The sequence below is a fragment of the Berghia stephanieae genome, chromosome 4, assembly GCF_034508935.2.
Source record: "Berghia stephanieae isolate SIO BIC M18660-M18661 chromosome 4, UCSD_Bste_1.3, whole genome shotgun sequence".
NCBI classification, from domain to species: Eukaryota; Metazoa; Mollusca; class Gastropoda; order Nudibranchia; family Aeolidiidae; genus Berghia; species Berghia stephanieae.
In genome coordinates, this window is record NC_088363.1 from 7,817,614 (window position 1) to 7,842,207 (window position 24,594).

The 24,594-nt window shown below is 38.3% G+C and overlaps 1 protein-coding gene across 1 annotated transcript in view; it reads right to left on the reverse strand.

Annotated features, from left to right (window-relative positions):
• Positions 1 to 24,594, reverse strand: part of LOC144969968 (protein Wnt-4-like) — a 78,508-nt gene that overhangs the window by 1,506 nt on the left and 52,408 nt on the right. The gene's annotated exons all lie outside the window — the stretch shown is intronic.

Here is a 24,594-nt window from a genome sequence, read left to right on the forward strand (position 1 = left end):
TGACGAGAAGGTGAAGTCATATCCAGAAAAAGATAATATTTGTTTTAATAATTTAAAAAAGTAGTCCTTCAGAGCCACCAGGCCGATGGAGCCGAAATTTATACCGTTTCTATAGTGAGAAATAGACAATAGCAATTACTTGCTACCCTTTGAATAGTACGCTTATCTATCGAAAGTACTTTCCGCCAGATCTAAATGACCCAGTTACCCAATCACTGCTACATCATTCTTACCCCATTCTATTTTCTCATTGACTTTACCTATATTTAACCATTCATCAATCATAGGAGATGCCACCATTGTAGAGAGTCCTATCTCATTCTATTTTCCCATTGACTTTAGTTAACTCCCCTGCTCTGGAATAAAACGTATTTAACTCACTCAATCCTAGAGTTGTTCTTTTTTTTTTTTTTAATTTTCAAAGTTGGAAAAAAAATGTATTAAAAATGAGCATGTACATAGATAGTTTTATTCAACTACCATTAACATGCAAAAACTAAAAATATTAGCTTTGATACTATGCCTATAATTTGTCTCATAAAAATGTAATAAATAGGCATGGGGTAAAAGTAACCCGGGTAAACTACAGATATAGTCGGTGTTAGGGTTGGGTGAGTTAAACATTTGGCCATAAAATTGGTTCTTCAAATATCGATCGATTTAAACGACCCTCCTCGTGGCAAAAATATCTCAAATCTTGGACTTTGCGGTTTCATAGATATGTTTGAATACAAGTTGAGGGCTGGATCTATGAGTCAAAGATTTATGACCAAAATGTCAACGAATTGTGTAGTCAATGTACGTTCTATATCACAATGGTCTCATCTTTTCCACGCGTACATTTGGATTGTATAATCATGGGGAAAGTATTTTTTTAAATATTTATCCTATTATTCCCGCTTCCTACATGTTACCACTTTTACCCCCCCCCCCTTCCCACCCAATCTCTCCGTCTTTCTCATCGTTTTCTTCCCCCCCCCCCCCCTTTCAGCTTCTTCATTTTGTCATAATTTTCCTGCTTGCCACCTTACCTTTTTATTTTCTCTATTCTCTCCCACTCTCCTCACCAACATGTCTTCATCCTCCTCTTCCTCCTCCTCATCATCATCATCATCATCATCGTCGTCGTGATCATTATTGTCGTCGTAGCTTTTCTCACCCTTTATTGGGGTGAAGGTCCTAAAGAAAACCTCCTTTATTTTCACTTAATTGATGATGATGATGATGATGATGATGATGATGATGATGATGATGATGATGATGATGATGATGACGATGATGAGGATGACGGAGTAGTGGTGGCGATAGTGGTAAAGATAGTGATGAGGGTGATGATAGGGAGGAGGAGGAGGTGGAGGAGGAGGAAGAAGAAGAAGAAGAGGAGCAGGATAATAATGTTGATGAAGAAAACAACGAGGACGACGACGACGACGACGACGATGATGATGATGATGATGATGATGATGATGATGATGATGATGATGATGATGATGATGATGATGATGATGATGATGAAAGTGCGACAGGGTGTCAAGAAAATATAGTGTGTAAATGTAACTCATAATAATTTAATGAAAAAATATTTTTTAAAAACCAAGAACAATAAGCAAAAAAAAAAAAAAACCAAACAACCACGGTGCTCTGACGCTTGGTATTCCTCATGTGACAATATTACGCACAAAAAGACACAGATAAAACGAGAGAGAGAGAGAGAGAGAGAGAGAGAGAGAGAGGTTGGGGGGGGAGCGGGAGAGAGAGAGAGAGAGAGTCGTAGTGGTGTGGTGTATATAGTGAAAAAGGCTTTTTCCCCAACTTGACATATATATATATATATTAATATATATATATATATATATATATATATATATATATATATATATATATATAATTAACGGTTTATAGTTGAATTTAGGAGTTGGAGGCTGATGGCGGGTCCAGAAATGATAAATGACTCATGACAGTTTCTGTAACAATTGAACACCTTGGTGAAATCACGTGATATGGAAGTCACTCATTTATTCAAGAGTTCTTTGTCTAATCCAGTACTCATGCGAGCAGAATGAGAAAATGAGATAAAGAAGCCAAAACAATAGCCTATCCCATTGGCATTCACCTCGGGTCTTTAATCTATTTTGTTCTTCAAGAAAATGAGAAGATCGCCAACAATGACGTGGGGCGAGATTAGCCAGAAGAAACATAATGGCCCCCACAAATCCCGGCCCCGTCCAATGGGTGGAATTCAGTGGGAGGACATAAAACATTCCTGCCCTCCGTTTTTACGACACCTCCACCATTTGCTCTCACCGGGGCGGATCAATCAATTGCTCCTATGGCGTTTTCTGCTACGTGATGCGCGAAACAAGATGGTTCTTCCGAGGCTTTTCCGATGACCAATTTTTGTGATGTTCATTCCAGCCACGACTGTTTCCGGTGAGTTATGGCAGGATCAATGAGATTGCCTTGTCCTGCTTTGTGTTATACTGTTTCCCCCCACTCGTGTCAGCAATTATTGTTGAATGAATAGATCATGACTTATATGACAAATTCTCGTCCAACACAATTGATTGTCATCCTCTAGGACTTATGGAGTCCATTAAAACCAGGATCACTATCGGGTCTCCATTCTTGGCAATCTGGGATCTCATTCCGCTTGAATATGCTAGGCTGTTAGTGTTAGGGTGGATTTTTGCAATTTAAAATACAAAACTATAGGCATTCGGTTTTAGAAAGAGGGATAATGAGCTTTATGCATCATAAACAGTAATGGATCACCATGCCTACTTTTATATTTGGACACATTATAAGCCTCACCAGTTACAAGTTACAAGGGCACGGTCTTTCTGGCCAAGCAATACTAGGATTAGAGACGATCTTTTTTTGGGATCGTGGACAGCTCATACGGTAGAGTCACGCTCTCACCGGCCAGGCGGAATTGTCGTACCAGTAAGGTCGCGGGTTCAAACCCCCATCGCCGCCGCGAAATTTTTATTCTCTATTGTCTTCTGGTACTTTCCTACTCACTTCATCTCTTGTTGTTATCAACATAAGTGCCTGCTCCACTCACTTTTCTGCAATACAATGATGTCGGTCAAAATTTTAAATAAATGTCTTTGAACAAGGCGAGACAACGGGGAAAAAACCCCAAGAAAAACAAATTATCCCCCACCCCTCTCCGCCAAGAAAAAAAAAATCAGCCTTCCTTGACTAGAGAGATCGAAGCTCCTGATTACCATTATGTGCACTGGCCGTACGTATGATCGGTAACCAGGAGGTATGGGGTTCGATTCCTTTTCGAGATTTTCAAAAGACGTCAGTCAAGAACTCATACAACCTATATAGATATATAGGCCAAAATCATCTGTCTAGCCATAGTCAACAAAACTTGAGTTTCCCATAAAAACAACATCCCATATCCAAGGATTTACATCACAATACGTCATTCATTCTACAAGCATTACCAACATTCCATTTCATACAGCAAAAGTCGCCTGTCGGGCGTCCTATTTCTATCTCAGAACTCTTGCAATACCCATCACTGTCAAACGTGATTCGAGTGGGGTATTGAATGTAAAATGCCTTAAACAACGACACACGCCGGAAAAAAAGAAAATTGTCACTCATCCAATAACTGAACTCATCCGACACGGCTTAGTTTTGTTACAACATGAGACGCCGACACTGCTGACCCACTGACAACAAGATTTAAATTTCACCAAGCTGAGACTAATCGGATAGCAGGTTGTAAATCAATTAACAGATATTAAGTAAATAGCAGGCATCATTTTATGATAATGAGTTGCTCTCCATATCCGTGCCAACAACTTACTGCTCACCCTACCCTACAGTTCACAGGCTGGATTCATTATTACCCACACTCTGGTCTACTACGACAAAACGTCCCTTTTTCATTTTGATCAGAAAAAGTTTTGAGTTCCAATACCAGTTGTGTGCGGTTGTGTGGTCAATGGTTATGATACTCTTCTTCGGATTGTAAGTCTTGTGGTGTGACGTTCTCCTTCGGATCGAATGGTCCTAAGTTCGAGTCTCTCTCTCTCTCTCTCTCTCTCTCTCTCTCTCTCTCTCTCTCTCTCTCTCTCTCTCTGAGCGGCGCATAGTTAAGTCATTGGAAACGACTCTTTACACACATTCACTCACGTACTCGGGGTGTGAAATGAGTATCTAGTCGATATCAGCGTTGTCTCTGTCCGTCGGGGAAACAAACTGTAATATCGTCTACCAGGCGTCATGTCTCGTCTTCCATGTTAAGTGTTCCTGTTGGTCACGGACCCCTTGTAAAACATTTATAACACGTTTAGTGGATATTGCGCTATAAAATGTTCAAGTTGTTTTTCTTTGACTAGATTTTCTTTTCTTTCAAAAGGAACTTCTACTTGTTAAAAGTTTTAAAGCACTCACTTCACACCCAAAGTCAATATTTTTTTCTCTGATTTCGCCCCCCCCCCCCCCCACCCTCTGTGTGTATGTGTGTGTGTGTGTGTGTGTATGTGTGTCTGTCTGTCTCTCTGTCCAGTCAGCAGTGAATTAGAAACTGGGTTTATTCGATCTAGCGCGAGCGACATTGCAATAGACAAGCGTCCTATCAAAATGGTAGCAAGCAATTGCGTTGTTTAACACAATAGAAATCAGGATAAACTCCGGATCCATACACCTTACGGCTCTGATGGACTTCTTCTTAAACCCGACAGTCTTTCTAATCAGGTTTGAAATCTTTTGACAAGTTTGAGTCCATCCAAAAACTGATAAGCTTTTCTGTCCATAATAAATAAAATGTGTTTTATCAGACAGTAGTTGATCTCGATGTGTTTAAGCATACGTTGTAGATTGATGTCAAATAAATCAAACGAAATTGACACAGATTGAATTATCAAGATAGGCAAATTTCCCTGAACTTAAAAAACCGATGCTCCAAATCAGTTCCAAGTACGTCTTTAACTGGTTCACTTCCGTACTCTGGAAAGACACATATTCAAAATTTGGCCAGAAAACTCGTCCTTCAACTATCGATCGATTTAGATAAACTTCATCTTGGTAAAAACTCTCAAACCTGGGATTCAAGGAAGGCCTCGCGTTGTGCCAGATTGGAGAGTTTTTGCCAAGATGAGGGTCACTTAAATCGATCGATATATTAATTTAAATGACTAGTTTTATGGCCAAATTTTTAAATACGTGACTTTACAGAGTTTGGCCGATAACTGGTTCAGCACGTCAAGTCTTTCGCTCTTTTTATTTTAGAGACAGAAACATTTATTAAAGGGGAAAAGAAATGATTTCAAAAAAGGAAAATCGACGTTTAGATTATTATTATTATTATTATTATCATTATTATTATTATTATTATTATTATTATTATTATTATTATTATATTATTATTATTATTATTGTTATTATTATTATTATTATATTATTATCTATATTTTTATTATTTATTATTATTATTATTATTATTATTATTATTATTATTATTATTATTATTATTTAATTATTATTATTATTATTTCTGTCCGTCTTTAAAGTCCCAGGTTTAGAGTTATTTGGGTTTTTTTTTTTTTAAATATTTTGCCAAGATTATGATCACTCTAATCAATCGATGTTTGAAGGTCGAGTTCTCTGGTCAAAATTTCAAGTTCGTGCTTTTTCAGTGTTTTTTTTTTTTTTTTTTTTTTTTTTTTTTTTTTGTTGTTGTTGTTGTTGTTGTTTCTTTGCTTTTTTTTTTTTCTTCTTCATAGTAAGATTTGATGTTTCATCGCCGTTATCATGCCAACATTGTAACAGTTAGAGATGACGGGTAACATGAAGGTTGTGTCAAGTACATTGGCACACATCTCTAGGGGATTATTCACCCCACAATTCATATTGTACCAGTTAGAGATGACGGGTAACGTGAAGGTTGTGTCAAGTACATTGGTACACATCTCTAGGGGATTATCCACACACACAACATTCATATTGTACCAGTTAGAGATGACGGGTAACGTGAAGGTTGTGTCAAGTACATTGGTACACATCTCTAGGGGATTATCCACACACACAACATTCATATTGTACCAGTTAGAGATGACGGGTAACGTGAAGGTTGTGTCAAGTACATTGGTACACATCTCTAGGGGATTATCCACACACACAACATTCATATTGTACCAGTTAGAGATGACGGGTAACGTGAAGGTTGTGTCAAGTACATTGGTACACATCTCTAGGGGATTATCCACACACACAACATTCATATTGTACCAGTTAGAGATGACGGGTAACGTGAAGGTTGTGTCAAGTACATTGGTACACATCTCTAGGGGATTATCCACACTAACCATTCATATTGTACCTGTTAGAGATGACGCGTAACTTGAAGGCTGTGTCAAGTACATTGGTAGACATCTCTAGGGGATTATCCACACACACAACATTCATATTGTACCAGTTAGAGATGACGGGTAACGTGAAGGTTGTGTCAAGTACATTGGTACACATCTCTAGGGGATTATCCACACTAACCATTCATATTGTACCTGTTAGAGATGACGGGTAGCGTGAAGGTTGTGTCAAGTACATTGGTAGACATCTCTAGGGGATTATCCACACTAACCATTCATATTGTACCTGTTAGAGATGACGGGTAGCGTGAAGGTTGTGTCAAGTACATTGGTACACATCTCTAGGGGATTATCCACACGCTACACACCATGTAAAACCGGTACTTCTGTATAACTGCGGCACTTGGGCGTTGACAAAATCCGAAGAAGAACATCTGGATGCCTTCCATCGCACACAGCTAAGAAGGTTACTGGACATCAAATACCCAAAAAAGATCTCAAATGAATCACTCTATAAGATCACAAAAGAAAGACCAATCTCCCTTGACATTTTACAACAACGATGGCAACTTTTCGGTCACATACTACACAGGGACAAAAACATACCAGCTAACCAAGCCATGTCGGGATACTTCCAAAAGCACGGGAACCTTTTCAGAGGAAGACCGATCACAACACTCCCTGTGATCCTAAACAAAACCTCACAACACTTGGACAAAGCATTAGTCTCATAACGGCAGGGGACCTTGAAAATCTGAGAACCCTAGCAGAGGACCGGCAATATTGGAGACACTTCACACAGGAAATACTGGAAACAGCCAAGGCGACCCGATCTTTCGGTCGAGACGCGAAAGGCATCTAAGTCAAGAAGTCACACACCATTCATATTGTACCAGTTAGAGATGACGGGTAGCGTGAAGGTTGTGTCAAGTACATTGGTACACATCTCTAGGGGATTATCCACACGCTGCACACCATTCATATTGTACCAGTTAGAGATGACGGGTAACGTGAAGGTTGTGTCAAGTACATTGGTAGACATCTCTAGGGGATTATCCACACTAACCATTCATATTGTACCAGTTAGAGATGACGGGTAACGTGAAGGTTGTGTCAAGTACATTGGTAGACATCTCTAGGGGATTATCCACACGAACACACCATTCATATTGTACCAGTTAGAGATGACGGGTAACATGAAGGTTGTGTCAAGTACATTGGTACACATCTCTAGGGGATTATCCACACTAACCATTCACATTGTAACTGTTAGAGATGACGGGTAACATGAAAGTTGTGTCAAGTACATTGGTACACATCTCTAGGGGATTATCCACACGAACACACCATTCACACTGTACCAGTTAGAGATGACGGGTAACGTGAAGGTTGTGTCAAGTACATTGGTACACATCTCTAGGGGATTATCCACACACACAACATTCACACTGTACCAGTTAGAGATGACGGTTAACGTGAAGGTTGTGTCTTGGTACACATCTCTAGGGGATTATCCACACGAACACACCATTCATATTGTACCTGTTAGAGATGACGGGTAACGTGAAGGTTGTGTCAAGTACATTGGTACACATCTCTAGGGGATTATCCACACTAACCATTCATATTGTACCAGTTAGAGATGACGGGTAACGTGAAGGTTGTGTCAAGTACATTGGCAGACATCTCTAGGGGATTATCCACACACAACATTCATATTGTACCAGTTAGAGATGACGGGTAACGTGAAGGTTGTGTCAAGTACATTGGCAGACATCTCTAGGGGATTATCCACACACACCATTCATATTGTACCAGTTAGAGATGACGGGTAACGTGAAGGTTGTGTCAAGTACATTGGTAGACATTCGAGGGATTATCCACACACAACATTCATATTGTACCAGTTAGAGATGACGGGTAACGTGAAGGTTGTGTCAAGTACATTGGTACACATCTCTAGGGGATTATCCACACGAACACACCATTCATATTAGCAGGTAAATAGTTCTATCACCGGAAAGAATTTGGTAAAGGACGAGTCAGAGGTAATCATAACAAGAGTAGAAACAACAGAATAATCAGCTGGTGGGAAATCTGGACTTGTTTTGGTTTTAGCTGAGATGATTTAAAAATATTTTTCTTAGATCAGTTAAAATAATTTGTGACTAATGACAGAAGATGAAAATGGGGATGTGCTAGTCGGGGTGTTATGGTTTTCTTCATTAAATGTACCTACGTGTTTGTTTTGTTTTGTTTGACTTTCTTTTTTTGTTTGTTTTATTTTTGAAAGGGGGCGGTTAGTTTGTTGTTGTTGTTGTTGTTGTTGTTGTTGTTCTTGTTGTTGCTGTTGTCATAGCTGTTTTTTTTTTTTTTGTTTTCTTTCTTTTATTATTTGTTTTTTGTTTAATTGCTTCTCTTGATTTGTATTAAAAAACTGCTAGTTTATTTTTTTTTTTTTTGTTTAATGTTGGTAATAGCGTTTTTAAAATGGGATATAATGAATTGTAAACAAACATAGAGATGCGTGTGTGTGTGTGGGGGGGGGGGGGGGGGGAAGAGAGATGGGAGGAGATGAAGGTGATAGTTTGGACAAACACGTCTGATATACACTTGGACACTGAGGAATAGGAGGGCATGGGTGAACTTGTGTCTGGGTGACCGAGCTATGGGGATGGAAAACTGCCCATGGTTTTTGGTGGGGTTTTTTTTGTTTGTTTTTTTTGGGGGGGGGGGTGTTGTTGTCGTTGATGATGATGATGATGATGATGATGATGATGATGATCATGATGATGATCATGATCATGATCATCATCATCATCATCATCATCATCATCATCATCATCATCATCATCAACGACAACAACACCCCCCCCCCCCATGATCATCATCATCATCATCATCACGGTGGTGGTTGTGTTGGTATTGGTAGCAGTGGTGGTAGCAGTGGACTTGATATTAGTTATATAATTATAATGGCGATAGTGATGATAACGATGAACAAGAGACAAGAGAAAACTTTCCCCTGTGGGATGAATGAAGGGATTTTTTTTTCTATTTATGCTTTGAACAACTTTAAAACAACCAAATGTTCCCAATCGCCTAACCCACCTAGAGTTTGATCACGTGATCCTGGTAAGATGTCACACCAGTACTGCCGTACTCTGAAAAAAAACCCCCATATTTTAACATTTGGTCAGAAAACTCGTCCTTCAAATATCGATCGAGTTAAATGACCTCATATTGGAAAAAAAAAAAAAAAAAAAAAAAAAAACCCTCTCAAACCTGGGTCTTCGCGAAGTGTCAGACCACTAGACCACATAGCCGCACAGAGATCCTGTCGTTTCCGAAAGGTCCTCATTCTAAATCTAAGCACGTTGAGAAAATGGGAGTAAAGTGTCTTTGTCAAGGATTCAACTATACATAGCGCTCATCGCGGGATTCGAACCACGGACCCCCATGTCACACACTAGAGCATTAAGCTGCACTACAAAATAACAAACCAAAATGACTACCAAGCAAGGACGATAAGGTGCACGACATTCAATTCATTCTCGACCCCTCATCAATTTGATCCACATTTGTTTTGGATTGTTGAGAGTTATCCTGGATATCGACACCAGCCAAAACATGCCGTAGGAGCTCTTCATTCGAAAAGGTTATAAAGTCATGTATAAGTACACGAAGTGGAAAAGATGAGTAGAGAGACTTAAGCTATTTTCTCATTCACCGTTAGATTCCATCGTCATGTTATGACATGCAAATCTAATAATCTGTGGGGCAGCGTGGCTTAGCGTTACGGTCTTTGCTTCGTACCCGAAAGGTACCGAGTTCGAATACCCGATGTGTGGCCTTGAGCTAGTCACCTCGCCCTAGCTCAATTTGCGGCACCGCACTGCTGCTGACGTCTTGGTTCCCTCCCTTGGAATAGACCCTAGAGAAAAATATCCCCTATGAGATTAATAAAGGGAATTTTATTTATTTATTTATTTATCTATTTATTTATGTTATTGTTATAATTGAACTTCTCTAAAATCAGTTTGTATTTATAAACAAATCTATTTAAAATGGAAAAACTCCCGAACCAACACAGACTATTCCCTATTACTATTACTACAGTAGTGTTCGAACATTTTCATAACTGCGCTCTGTTATCAGACCTGCATGTTTATGAATGTAGGTTGAGATCAAGGTGCATATATTTGAAGGTCTGATAACCGAGCGCAATTATGGGTCGGTTTTAACATTGTAATGGCAATACTTTGCGTTGGTTTGAGAGTAATTTCTATTACAACGAGCCATAACAATTTGGGTTATCAGACTTGTAAATGAGTACGTGTTGGTTGAGACCTTTTCATTTTAATGGTGTAGGTTTGTGCAGCAGCCTATCGGTTTGTTTGTTGTTTTTTTTTTTTGGGTTTTTTTTTTTGTTTTTTTTTTTTTGTTTTGTTTTTTCTTTGGGGGCGGGGGGGGGGGGGGTTCTTTGCATGATTTTTTTTTTTTTTTTGGTTTGTTTTTTTGCTAGACTATGTGAATAGACCTTAAGGGGCAGAGTCTGTAGTGATTGGATGGTATTTAGACCTCACATGAAATAGCATGTACCAGAATGAAAGATCCCCCATCATTCCATCGTCTGGTCTATTGGGTTGGTTTCTTATTTTTTCCTCCTTTATTAATTCTAGATAAGCAGTTATGGGTGGCAGACTTGAAGTAGTTGTAGTAGTAGTAGTGGGTAAATACAAGTGTTTATATGATAGAAATTGGGCTCTTCAGATAGAAAAACATCTTGAGACCACAGGCATAGGCATGGATAGAACTGTGACCTGAACAGGTTCGGTCAGGCCATTTTATTGGTGATACATTTCAGCTGATGTTTTGGGAATGTTTGTATCTCATGTCATGATTTTTTTAAGGGGTGGAGGTGGAAACAGGCATTGTCCAGACCTGTAAATGCTCTGTTTTTTATTCTGTTCATCACAATTAGTATAGAATACACACTCTTTATTTTTTTTCTTTCGATGACTACCATGTTACTAGTGTGCATCTGTGTGAGTGTGTGTATGTCAATATTGTATTGTTATAAATGTGTAACCAAATGACAAATTGCCACTTTTTGAGGACATATTATAATTTATTATTATTATTATATTATTATTATTTATTATTATTATTATTATATATATTATTATATTATTATTATTATTATTTATTATTATTATTATTATTATTATTATTATTATTATTATTATTATTATTATTATTTTTAACAGATGCGTCAACTGTCTTGATATCCGCACTCCGATCAATGTAAGTCTCAGGCATTTTAAAACCTTGATAGGAAATCCGTACCAAAACAACTGACGAAAACAAGTTCATCTTATGGTTTATCTAGATCAGTTATAGCCTATCCAGAAATAGTAAAAGATATTAAATAGAACAGCAGTGATGAAAGACTTTACTAGTCTTCTTGTACAAATAGCTTTGCGTTTTCTAATATTTTTTTTATGGACTTGTCCTTTAAAACCATTTATTGTCCACGGAGCCAAAATTTTACCACGGCTGTTTTGGCGTTAATTGATTGAAACCAATAGGATAGGACGCTATTCTATGACAAAGTTCTGTCACCCTGGTCTATCACACCAAAATACCCATCATTTGCAAGCGTACAGGGAGAAAAAAATCGACAGAATCGGAGATTCAAATGCTCTACCAGTAGACAATCTGGAGCCCCCAAAACAAATTGTAAAAGCGCCTAAAGCACGACGCAGCATCTTACATGCTTCGCGGATGTTTTTAGAGAACATATTGTTCATATAATATTTTAAAGACACGAAGACAATAGGAGAAGACAAAATACTATAATGACGGCAATGTTTGAGAGTTTTTGCTAAGATGAGGGTCATTTAAATCGATCGATATTTGAAGGACGAGTTTTCTGGCCAAATTTTAAAATATGGGCTTTTCCCGAGTGCGGCCGAACTGACAAGAAATTGTCCCAACTGGAAACAATACAGTGTCACACACAGCTAAGTGTTTGGTTCAAATCTGGTGTAGATTGGAGACCGTAAACAAAACTATTGAATTCAAATGAATAGAATAGCTTCAAAAATGAACATAATAACTGGATTCAAGTCTTATGTCACGTCGCCCAGCAACGGCGGCCACAATAGTTCTAAACAAAGAAAATCGGTACTTTTTATTTTTCATGCTGGCTATAACTTTTCATATTATGTCTTGTGATCAGAATGTGTAAAAGTCAAAACATGATCAGATTTATTATGGGTTTTTTTCCTCTGGATACGCTTTTATGCTCGTCGGAGAAACATTTCATAAGGGCGTCGGCCATGGTTCCGATAGTTTAGAGCCGGTTACTAAGTTACCATGCGTCATTATGAGGGAAGTAACGGTACGACTGTTGAAGCGTATTAGCAGAGTATGGTTTAACATTCAGAATGTAGACTCCAAACATAACCAACGTTCCAATGATGTACCTCGTCGTATTTCCTACCATAACGTCATTGTTAAGCCATCCATCTCTCCAAGACATGAGATGCCAACAGCTCCACTCGCCACCCGAGTTGACTTTAGGGGGTCAAGCTGTGATAAGGCACTTTGACTTTCACATATTATCATCTGCTGCTGCCCCGTGTCCAAAAATCAAAAGTAAATAATAATTGGCTCGTTGGTATCATGTGGAGACGGGTGGTAGCTACAACAAAATCAACAAAATTATAAAGGCACATAGAAATACTTACACACACACACACACACAGAGAGAGAGAGAGAGAGAGAGAGAGAGAGAGAGAGAGAGAGAGAGAACATGGGGAGAGGGAGGAGGAGGAGAGGGAGGAGAAAAAGAAGAGATTAGAATGAGGGACAGGGGGGGGGGGGGAGGGGGGGGTAATAATAATGGTCGGGGGGGGGGGGGTACATTACATAGAATGATGAAGAGAGATAAGAGATAAAGAGAACGATAGAGAGAAAGGTAGATAGAGTCACAGAGTAGAGGATAGATAGATAAAAGATAGATAGATAGATAGATAGATAGATAGATAGATAGATAGATAGATAGATAGATAGATAGATAGATAGATAGATTGATAGATAGATAGATAGATTGATAGATAGATAAATAGATATGGTCCAAATTTTCCTTGAATCACATACAGTGCTCGGATATTTCGTGATTTTTTTTTTTGTTTGTTTGTTTTGTTTTGTTTTGTTTTGTTTTGTTTTTTTTTTTTTGTTGGTTTTTTTTTTTTTTGCTTTATTCGTTTATTTTTATTTTTTTTGAATTGTTTTTTTTTTTTTGGAGCGCGAAATATTTAATGTTCTCACCTCGTTTGACTTCGAGGTCCCAGGTTTGAGTGTTTTTGCCAAAATGAGGGTCATTTAAATGGATCGATATTTGAAGGAGGAGTTTTCTGGTCAAATTTTTAATACGAGTTTTGTCCAAATACGGCAGTTATATTCAACACACGACGGTTATAATCACTTGGACTTGATTTGGAGACTACAGGTAAACTGTGATCCATACTTATCACCATTGCTATTCGAGCTTCGTTATAAATAAATCAAAAGAGGAGAAAAAGAAAAAGGTAGAGGTGAAAACGATTGAAAGATGAATGAATGAAATGACGGGGGGGCAGCGTGGCTCAGCGGTACGACCTTTGTGTCGTACCCGAAAGGTATCGAGTTCGATCACTAGCCGCTGCGCTGTGTGGCCTTGAGCAAGTCACCTCGCCCTAGCTCAATCTGCGGCGCTGCACTTCGGCTGACGCCTGGGTTATTCAAGTCTTCCCTTGGAATAGACCCTAGAGACAAATTTCCCCTAGGGGATGAATAAAGGGATGTTTTTTTAATTGAAAAAAAAAGAAAATCTATGTTCCGTTAAATCAGTAAATTGATTAAGGACTGAGTGAGTGAGTGAGTGAAAGAATATTCGAATAAGTAAACGAATGAAAGGATGAATGAATGAATGATGAATGAATAAATGAATGAATGAATGAGTGACGGGTTAATGGTGAGTCATAAACAAACAATCAATAGACAAAGACGAGAAACATTCCCGTAAGCAAATGACACAAGATGACACCAGCAGCCAGGGTTGACACGTGTGGGAAAGTCCTCAATAACAGTCAAACGTCCTATCCATGAGACCACAGGAAATGTTACTCTTCTAACCAAACTATTTTAAGAACAGTGTCTTAATTTTTCAAAAATAATTAGGTTTTAAAACTACCACTCTATCCTCTTCCAAATAAAATGATTTAGTTCAGAAAACCCCATCGATTTTGGGCGGGAGTCTATTCACATAAAGTGAGCAAATTTATTGTAACACACACACACACACACACACACACACACACACACACACAAACACACCGTAAAAACAGATGAATAATCACGTCGGCTTGTTTAGGTCACCAATAAGGATTAAAGGAAGTAAAGGAAAGGGTTAAATTGACAGACCAAACGGGCCCCTGGAGGAGACCAAGACTCAGCCATTTAGACCGTAAGAAGGTTTGTGTGTTTGAATTGTTGACCAGACGTGACTTCACCCAGCCCCAAGATCCAACAAACTGAATAGGTCGGCAATACTCTCTGTCTTTCCTTCTTTTCGGATTTTCTGTCGTTCTAGCGTTAAAACTTTAAAATATTATGATTATAAAATGTTTTAATCAATGTTGTACATTAGCTGTCATAGACTGTATGGCAAATATTATCCAAATCTACGTGTATTTTGGACCATTCATGTGGCCTGCTCTATCCAAATCTATTTGGGATCATTCATATGGCCTGCTCTATCCAAATCTATTTGGGATCATTCATATGGCCTGCTCTATCCAAATCTATTTGGGATCATTCATATGGCCTGCTCTATCCAAATCTATTTGGGATCATTCATATGGCCTGCTCTATCCAAATCTATTTGGGATTTGGGATCATTCATATGGCCTGCTCTATCCAAATCTATTTGGGATCATTCATATGGCCTGCTCTATCCAAATCTATTTGGGATCATTCATATGGCCTGCTCTATCCAAATCTATTTTGGATCATTCATATGGCCTGCTCTATCCAAATCTATTTTGGATCATTCATATGGCCTGCTCTATCCAAATCTATTTTGGATCATTCATATGGCCTGCTCTATCCAAATCTATTTTGGATCATTCATATGGCCTGCTCTATCCAAATCTATTTGGGATCATTCATATGGCCTGCTCTATCCAAATCTATTTGGGATCATTCATATGGCCTGCTCTATTCAACTCTATTTTGGACCATTTATAGAAGGTACGAAATTGACGTCATCTAGCCCTTTGTTATTTTTTTTCAGCCAGCCATTTTTATGAGTAGTTCTCATTAAATTCTATCAACCAGACAATAAACGTTCAAGGTTACATCTGGTCGGCTCCATCCAACTTTCACTACATACTTTTTTAAACTTGTTTGTTTGACCCTATGGCCAGAAAACTTTTACTCCTATGATATCTATCAATTTTAAACAGCCACAACTTGTCAGAAATCCTTTAACATGAGAATTCATATGAAGTCAAGTCATATGTCACGTGTTTGAGATAAATCCAGGATCTTAATTATTACAATATATAGTTTTTGCCAAATTGAAGGTCATTTGAATCATCGATATTTGAAGGACGAGTTTTCTGGTCATTTTTTTTTAGATACGTGATTTTCCAGAGTGCGGCAGGTTAACTTGTCAACAGTTTGTCCAACTTTCTTGTCAGATCCCGGCAACTTCTCAAAGGTATGAAATAGCCAAATGGATAGAATACTAGGTAATTGCTACAATCCTCACAATGACAATTTCTCATTTCAATAAAATAGCGAAATCATGCCAAACTCCGATAAAACACTTTTTTATCATTTTGGTCACAAAACTTGGACTTCAACTATCCATGGATTACAATGACCTTTGCACTTGTGGATAACCTGAGAATTGATTGAAATGTCATGTTTGAACTTTTGGACAATTGGAGTTTCACTTTTATAAAATCGGCATTTGAAGCAAAGCTTTTTTAGACATTAAAGAAAAAACAAAAACAAAAAAAACTAGTTCTTGTGCGGCTCGCAGTATGACACTCGTATTCGGACCAGAAGGGTCAAGGTTCGAGTCCCGCTTTGAGCGGCGCATAGTTGAGTCCTTTACTCACATTCTCTCGCCATACCCACGTGTAAAATTAGAACCTGGCCAATAACAATATAATAATATAATATAATGAACTTATATAGCGCCTAGTTCCAATTTGGAATTGCTCACTGGCGCTTTACATCAACACATCATGTATGATATACAAATATAGAACTGGCATATTAAAACCACCCAAATTCGATGATAACATAATATATTATAATAAAATACATACTAAGAGTCCAAATTATATGCCCTACAGAAAAGCTCAGTTTTTAACCGTTTTCTAAAGATAAGTGGATTTTCACTATTTTTAGTTTCAATATTGATGGAGTTCCACAGTCGGGGGCATGGTGGTCAAAGGATTTCTCATGAAAAACTAACGATTTTGGGGTTCCCTTAGGATATTTAAATTAGCAGATCTTAAATTTCGACTGGGTTCATAAAGGTGGATAAGTTCCTGAAGGTAAACAGGAGCGGAATTGTTTAAGCAATTGAAAACATGGGTGAGTATTTTAAATTCATCCTAACTTTACAGGTAGCCATCATTGTCTCTGTCGGGAAATAAAAATTGTAATATCGCCTAAGAGGCGTCATGTCTCGTCCTCCATGTTAAATGTTGCTGTTGGCTAGGGATCCTTTGTAAAGCGTTTTGAACGCGTTTCGTGAATATCACGCCATAAAAGTGTTTGTCGAAATAAGGGATAATTGCCCATAATTTTGCCTCGACATTTCCAGGATCATCTTGGTCGTCAATGTCTTTTATACTATTTTAACAGTTAACAGTATAACAACCTAGGCTACTCCTCACATTCACAGGCTCTTTAATAAATAATGAATAGCAAAATGGATAAAGTGCAACTTAATTGCGTACACCAAACCAATTATAAGATTTTGTCACCTAACAATGACTGTATTGTCAATTATGGCCGTGTGCGTCATAGGAAGCGGTGAACACACGGGTAGACACAAGAGACAAACAACAAAACGTTGTTGGGCGTGAGGTGGACGAACGGACACACACACACATACCTGCTGTGCGATCTAGGGAGAGAGAGCTCTAAAAGGCAATCCCTCAATAGCGTTTATTTGAAGTCATTGTGATCTCATTACAAAGGGCGAGACTTATTGGTGTCTTTGCCACATTGTCCATTTCAACGGGACGCCCACAATACACGTCCCGTTAAGACGTTACAGCCGTCTCCGATTTACTTGGATAATAAAGCGGGAATCGCGTCATCAAAAGCCATTCGGGAATTAGCCGTCTGCCACCTGGTAGGATATCAAACTTCCTAGATTACCGTTCTTGGACTCACGTGGGGCGATGATGCAATGCAATCTTTGAGTATTCTTTAATTGCTCCTTTCATGTGGGTTGTTGTAATGGTCTGAACACCCAGACTTAAATGCCGTCAATCTCGTGAAAACAGAGGTTTTTGTCTGGGGTTCGGAGGTAGAAAATGTTATCACAGATCCGGGTTTTTATTTGTTTCTGCTTTTTTTTTTACCCCCCCCCCCCACCCTTTCTCCGTTATTAAATATAACTCATACAGTGGTGGGAGATGTGGGGAGGGGCCAAGGGAAACCTCAACAACTAGTCCTTAAGATGATTCAGGCCCGTTAACCCGATTTTTATCCTCCAAACTCCAATGGACAGGAAAACATATGCACGTATTTTGTTTTCCCTTTCTATCATCATCATCAACATCATCATCATCATCATCATATCATCATCACCATCAAAATTACTACTACGACTACTACAAGTAATATGTACTACTACTACTTCTACTACTACTACTACTAGTACTACTACTACTACTACTACTACTACTACTACTACTACTACTACTACTACTACTACTACTACTACTACTACTACTACTACGACTATCATCATTAATATTAATGACATAATAATAAATATAATCATTTTCATGTATTACTATTCACACCACTGTTAAAACGCCAATGGTAAGAAAACACCAGAACAAAAAGCCCACTTCAAGGCATATTGAAATCAAATCAATGAATCCAATAATAAAGGCACTCCCTTGCTTACCCTTATCAAATACCTCCGCACATTTCTTAAGCAATACAGACAACTAAATGGTCATCGGGAGCCAGGAATGGTCATAAAACCGATAGGATAGTTGGTGGACACACACCTTCAAATCTTTGATTTACCACGCAATTCTTTCTTGGCCATCAAGATGGAATGCGTTTGTCCTTTGATTTTGTCGCTTTGATTGTGGCTCTGATGACCAAATCGCTTATCAGAATCAAACGAATTCAAAAGAGTGATCAGTGACAGACTTGTTTTTGACGTATCCAAACTTTGTCCCAAGCTGTTTGTCTCTGGATAAAGAGATTTAGGCACATATTACATTACATAACTCAGGTGTGAATGGGTAACTGAAAATCGACAATGTCGGATATCTAAAATACTTACAGGGCATCAAGTGTGCAATATGTACTGGATGAAACAAAAACTACGTTTTGAAAAAGAATAAATATATCTGATAGTTTGAGATCTCAACTGGACAGGTCTCGATTGCGTCACATCTTGGACAGTTAAGACCTCTGTAGGCTTAGCACACACACATACACACACACACACACACACACACCTCTACTTACACCATAAATTGACCCCGACTGTTTAACGACTTGTGTTCAAGGTTCGTATAAAAAATAACAAACGAAGACTGTAGTGGGCGTCAATAGATCGACTGCAAAGCATTGTATTCGCCAATCTGACATACTTCATCAAAACAAGTCTTTTTTATTTTAGCCAGAGAACGCATATTGCAAAAATCAATCAACTAAAATAACCTTCAGCTTTCTAAAAAGTATAAAATTCCAGGAAAACTCAGGTTCGACACTTGATGACCAATTGAGGCATTTCATAAAATCCATTGATTATGAAGAAAATGTTTTCTGGCCAAAATGAAAACTAAAAAATGTTCTGCCGTCTCCGGAAAAAAACCCCCAACAACACACGTATTTAAAAACCAGCAGTCAATCATGTGATTCCATCTATTTGTTGACTCCCAAAGACAATCCCGCAGACAATCCCCTAACCCCACGCTCAGTCATCGACCAGCTTTGCTCTTTTTTTAAATATAATTTTGAGCCAATCAGAATGCAATACTGAGGCTGTAACAAAATATGATTGGCCGTAATAAAATTGCTGACGTAAGCCTAAATTAATCATGTGAGACAAATTGAGTACAAACCGATTGAGCCCCAAGTGCATGAAAAACTGAACCAATCACAAGTAAGTAGATCCAGGTATTGAACCAAAAGACAAATATAAGGATCAGCAGTGAAAATCACACAAAAACAAACATGACAAACAAACAAGCAAACAAAAAAATAAATCGGCACTCCTTGAATCCACCCAAACGTATTCCCCTTGTATAACAGACTAATAATTAAACCATATTTAATTTGGTGGAAACAAAGTTTTCCCCCACTGCAATTCATCCACACCCACAGACATTTCGCAAGTCAACGACTGAGAACAATTTTACTTTCAAAATATTTTTTGTGCGTCTTATCGCAAAATACAAATTTTTCCTGTCAGTCATATGGAAAAGAAGACAAATTGCTCTGTTCAAGTTTATAGAGGGTAGGCCAGATATGCCGTATTTGGGGGGGGGGGGGAACAAAACGCGTATTTATAATTATGCCAGAAAACTCGTCTTTCAAATATCGATCGATTAATATAGCCCTAATCTTGTCAAAATCTCTGAAACCCGAGACTTTATGGAAGAGTTCACCGAAGTCCCAGGTTTGAGAGTTTTTGTCAAGACGAGGGTATCTTAAAATCAATGGAGATTTGAAGGACCAAAACGTAAAATACATGTTTTTCCATAATACCCCAAAGATGTTGGATAAACGGCAAGTGCAAACCACAGTGATGAAAGAGTCTGACTAATTCCTAGGTTGCCTTTTGGTGATGATGAGATTAATTGAATAAAGATGATTGGGAGTCTAGACGTGGCCACTTACACACCAGATGTCTTTAAACTTCTTCACTTCGACTCTACTATATCAAATAGACGCCCCCCCCCCTCCCCCCCCCCTCCGTCCGGTCCCGTCTATTTTTTCTGAATTTCTGATTACCTCCCCCCCCCCCCCCCCCCCCCCCCCATCCGAAGCATATTCAAACCCCCCTCCCTACTCTATAAATTTCAGCTCATGAAATGTGCCGGTGAAAAAGATACTGTCTATGCTGTGGCTGTAATTTTACCAACGGGATATTGGATTGAAAGGAAACAATTTTATACATCACATCTCGCCTCGACTAAATTAAATCAGAAAATGTCCAAAGTAAGCAGCCCCCCCCCCCCCCCATTCTGTGGATCGGTCAAATTGCCCTCCCCCCCCCCCCCCCTCCCCTTGTATTGACTTTTGTCCAAAGTGCACCCCCCCCCCCTTTTTTTTTTTTTCTCTTCTATTTGCTACACAATAGTCCTGTCTCCCATTAACAAAACCCATCCATAAGTGACCCATCGTCTTCAATCGCTATCATATCAGACTACAAAAAATATTCAATTGGAACTGACGGGTACTGTCACATTTTAGGTCTGAATACATTAACAAACTGTACTGCCGTACTTTGGAAAAATCCATATTTGAAAATTTGGCCAGAAAACTCGTCCTTCAAATATCGATCGATTTAAATAACCCTCATCTTGGCAAAAACTATCAAAACTGGAACTTAGCGAAGTCCCAGGTTTGAGAGATTTTGCCATCAGCTGACGTGAAAATACTATTTAAATCATTTAAATCACGATTGAATAATTTTTGTTTTGTTTTGTTTGTTTGTTGACTTTTTTTTTTTTTTTTTTTTTTTTTTTTGTTAAAAGAAAGTATGCATTATTACCATGTAACCTGACTATATTATGGACACGTTTTAATGGTATGCGTTTAGGTAACATACTCACAACAACCGCCAGTTGTATATAACGTACTGACACACAAAACTATGTAAAGGTTTATAGTCTGATTGATAGAATTTATTGAGAACTAATCATTAAACTGGCAGTCTAAAAAAAAAAACCAATAACAAAGAACCCTGTGACGTCCATACCATTCCTCCTTGAGTTTGCTTCATTTCCCATTGTATAACAATTGTATCCATTGCACGGTTCCATCTAACCCAGGACGAGTACCCACGTTCACCTGCTGTCTGGGGTCTTGGTGAGTGTTGCCATTTGCTGTGTTCTGGCAGCGAGTTTCAAACGATTCCCGCCCGTCAACCTGTTTCAAACATTTACAATTTATGGCTGCAAACAGAAACTCCACAACCTACAAACTATACGGGGCGCACGTCTAACCAGGTCGGGGTAACATTTATACACAACCGTTTTTTTATATTAACCCTTACCGGGCAGAATTCAATTTGACTATAATCCCAGTCAAAGATTATCTCTTTATAGCTATTGGTGCTGTGCGATTAGCCAAATGAATCACAACATCCGCCAGCCGAAGATAAGGTAACAACACACAAAACTATGTTTAACGTTTATAGTCTGATTGGTAGAATTTAGTGAGAACTATTCATAAAAAATGGGTGGCTAAAAACAATAACAATGAGCTGAATGACGTCAATTTCGTTCCTTTATAAAGCTTTAAGAAGGACATAATCAGACTTTAATATGAAGTCCATTTGTGACCCTCCGTCTCAAAACGGTATTATGTCGGGATGATTCAGACCCCAAGAAGTGAATTTAGAGATAGAATGGTGAGAACTTGGAGCTTAGAAGTTTTTGCAATGCAAGAAATAGTCGTTATACTCCAGCATAACGTACAGAAATTAAACCCAAGTTGGATATTTGTGGCTATGAATTCAATTTCCCTTACCGAATGGATCCCGACATAATACCGCTTTGATACGGTGGGTCACATTTTGCATCGGCCGTAACCATTTCCATCTAAGACTATAATAGATGATAATGGGTGTCACCAGCTTTGCCATTGTGCCGTACTGGGGAAATATTTTTTTTCAAACCCACGAATTTAAAATGTTGGCCAGAAAACACGTCCTTCACATTTTGATCGATTAAACTGACCCTCGTCGTATCAAAAACTCTCAAACCTGGGACTTCGCGAAGTCTTCCAGAAAATCCCAGGTTTGAGAATTTTTAACAACATGAGGGTCTTTTTCTTCGACCGATTTAAAATGCGTGTTTTTTTTTTTTGTGTGTGCTTTTTTTTTCTTTCTTAATTTATACGGCAGAATTGTAGAAGAAAAAAACGTAGTCCCTCATACGACTGATGCAATAGGAGTTTGTTTCGGTTTCTATAGATAGTATGCGCTTGGCCAAGGAGTTCACAACATTGCCATCCGGAAGTATAACGGACCAACACACAAACTCTGTGTAACCATGAACTTTTATAGGCTGGTTAATACAGTTTAGTGAGAACAACTCACAAACGCGGATGGCAAAAACAATAACAAAGGCCTGAGTGACGTCATCTGCATACTATCTATAGCGTTAAAAGTATTGCACATAGTTTGCTTGCTACCATCTCGTCTCCTAGAGTATAGATAGAATGCGCTTGGCCAAGGAGTTCACAACATTGCCATCCGGAAGTATAACGGACCAACACACAAACTCTGTGTAACCATGAACTTTTAGAGTCTGGTTAATACAGTTTAGTGAGAACAACTCACAAACGCGGATGGCAAAAACAATAACAAAGGCCTGAGTGACGTCATCTGCATACTATCTATAGATATCGCTGGCATATCACAGAATATTTTGACTACAACATGCCCAATTACCTGTTGGGTGGTTGGGGGGGGGGGGGGGGTCACAAAAAATGTCAACTGTACGCGGGGTCGATACAGGCCACTTTGAGTGTATTCTCTTTCTCTGGCCTATCGGGACCCTCTTTGCAATCATAACTAGATGAACACCGGGAGACAATATATATATATATATATATATATATATATATATATATATATATATATATATATATATATATATCATTTGAAATACAAACTCATTCTGACCGATAAAGGGTTAACATCGCCTCATCTTTTAGAAATAAAAAGTGTCATTATCTTGTCCGGATTAGCAGTAAATCACCGTAAAAACAAACGCAATTGCAACCCTGTATCTCCGTCATATAAATAGTAACCGTATATATCCGTCATATCAACCAGCGGTAGAAAGGCTATGAGGTTCATGTCAGTATCATATTATGGCAGATTCTTTCAAAGATTTTGAGGGGGAAAATCAGGTAAACTAGTAAAAAAGATTTTCAAAGTACTCTTTGTATTAATATTTATTATTACTATTTATTTGTAAAGCGCTTTTAGCAGTTTTAGTGGATATTGCGCTTCATAATAGCTCAAGTTTTTCTTTCTTTTTCTTTGGTAATGGTATAGCGCATTTCCACAATGCCCTTCACAACGTTAGACGCATTATTGTCGTACCCTGGGAAAACACTTATTTGAAAATTTGGCCAGAAAACTCATCCTTGAAATATCGATCGATTTAAATGACCCTCATCTTGGCAAAAACTCTCAAACCTGGGACTTCTTTTGAAGATCGTCGCTTTGCATTGTGAAGGAATGTTTTGGCTCGGGTGTCTCAGGCTATCATGGAGGAAGACTACGACAAGACTCATGACGTTTGGCCCAGCCGGGTGGCTTGGAGTGTTTGGAGTTAAGAATAATAAAAAAAAAGACTTTCGAGAGAGGGGTTCGTCTCTGAGGACTATTTGGATTGATGCTATGCACTTAGTTTTTAAAAACTCACAACATTCCGCCAGTGGATGAAATGTACCAACACACAAAACTATGTGTAACCTTAAACGTTCATAGTCTGATTAATACAATTTAATGAGAACTATTCATAAAAAATGGCTGGCTAAAAACAATTAAAAAAAAAGACCTGAGTGACGTCAATTTCGTTCATTCTATTAGCTCTCCATGAATTTCTAACAATAGATTCGACTTACTACGTAAATGGCTGACACAAAATTCCCTGGAGTTCTGGTCTATATTTTTTTTAATGGACTCGAAGAGCATCTCGCTTAATTGCGACAATTCTCCAAAAAGATGATTTAAGACAAATATATC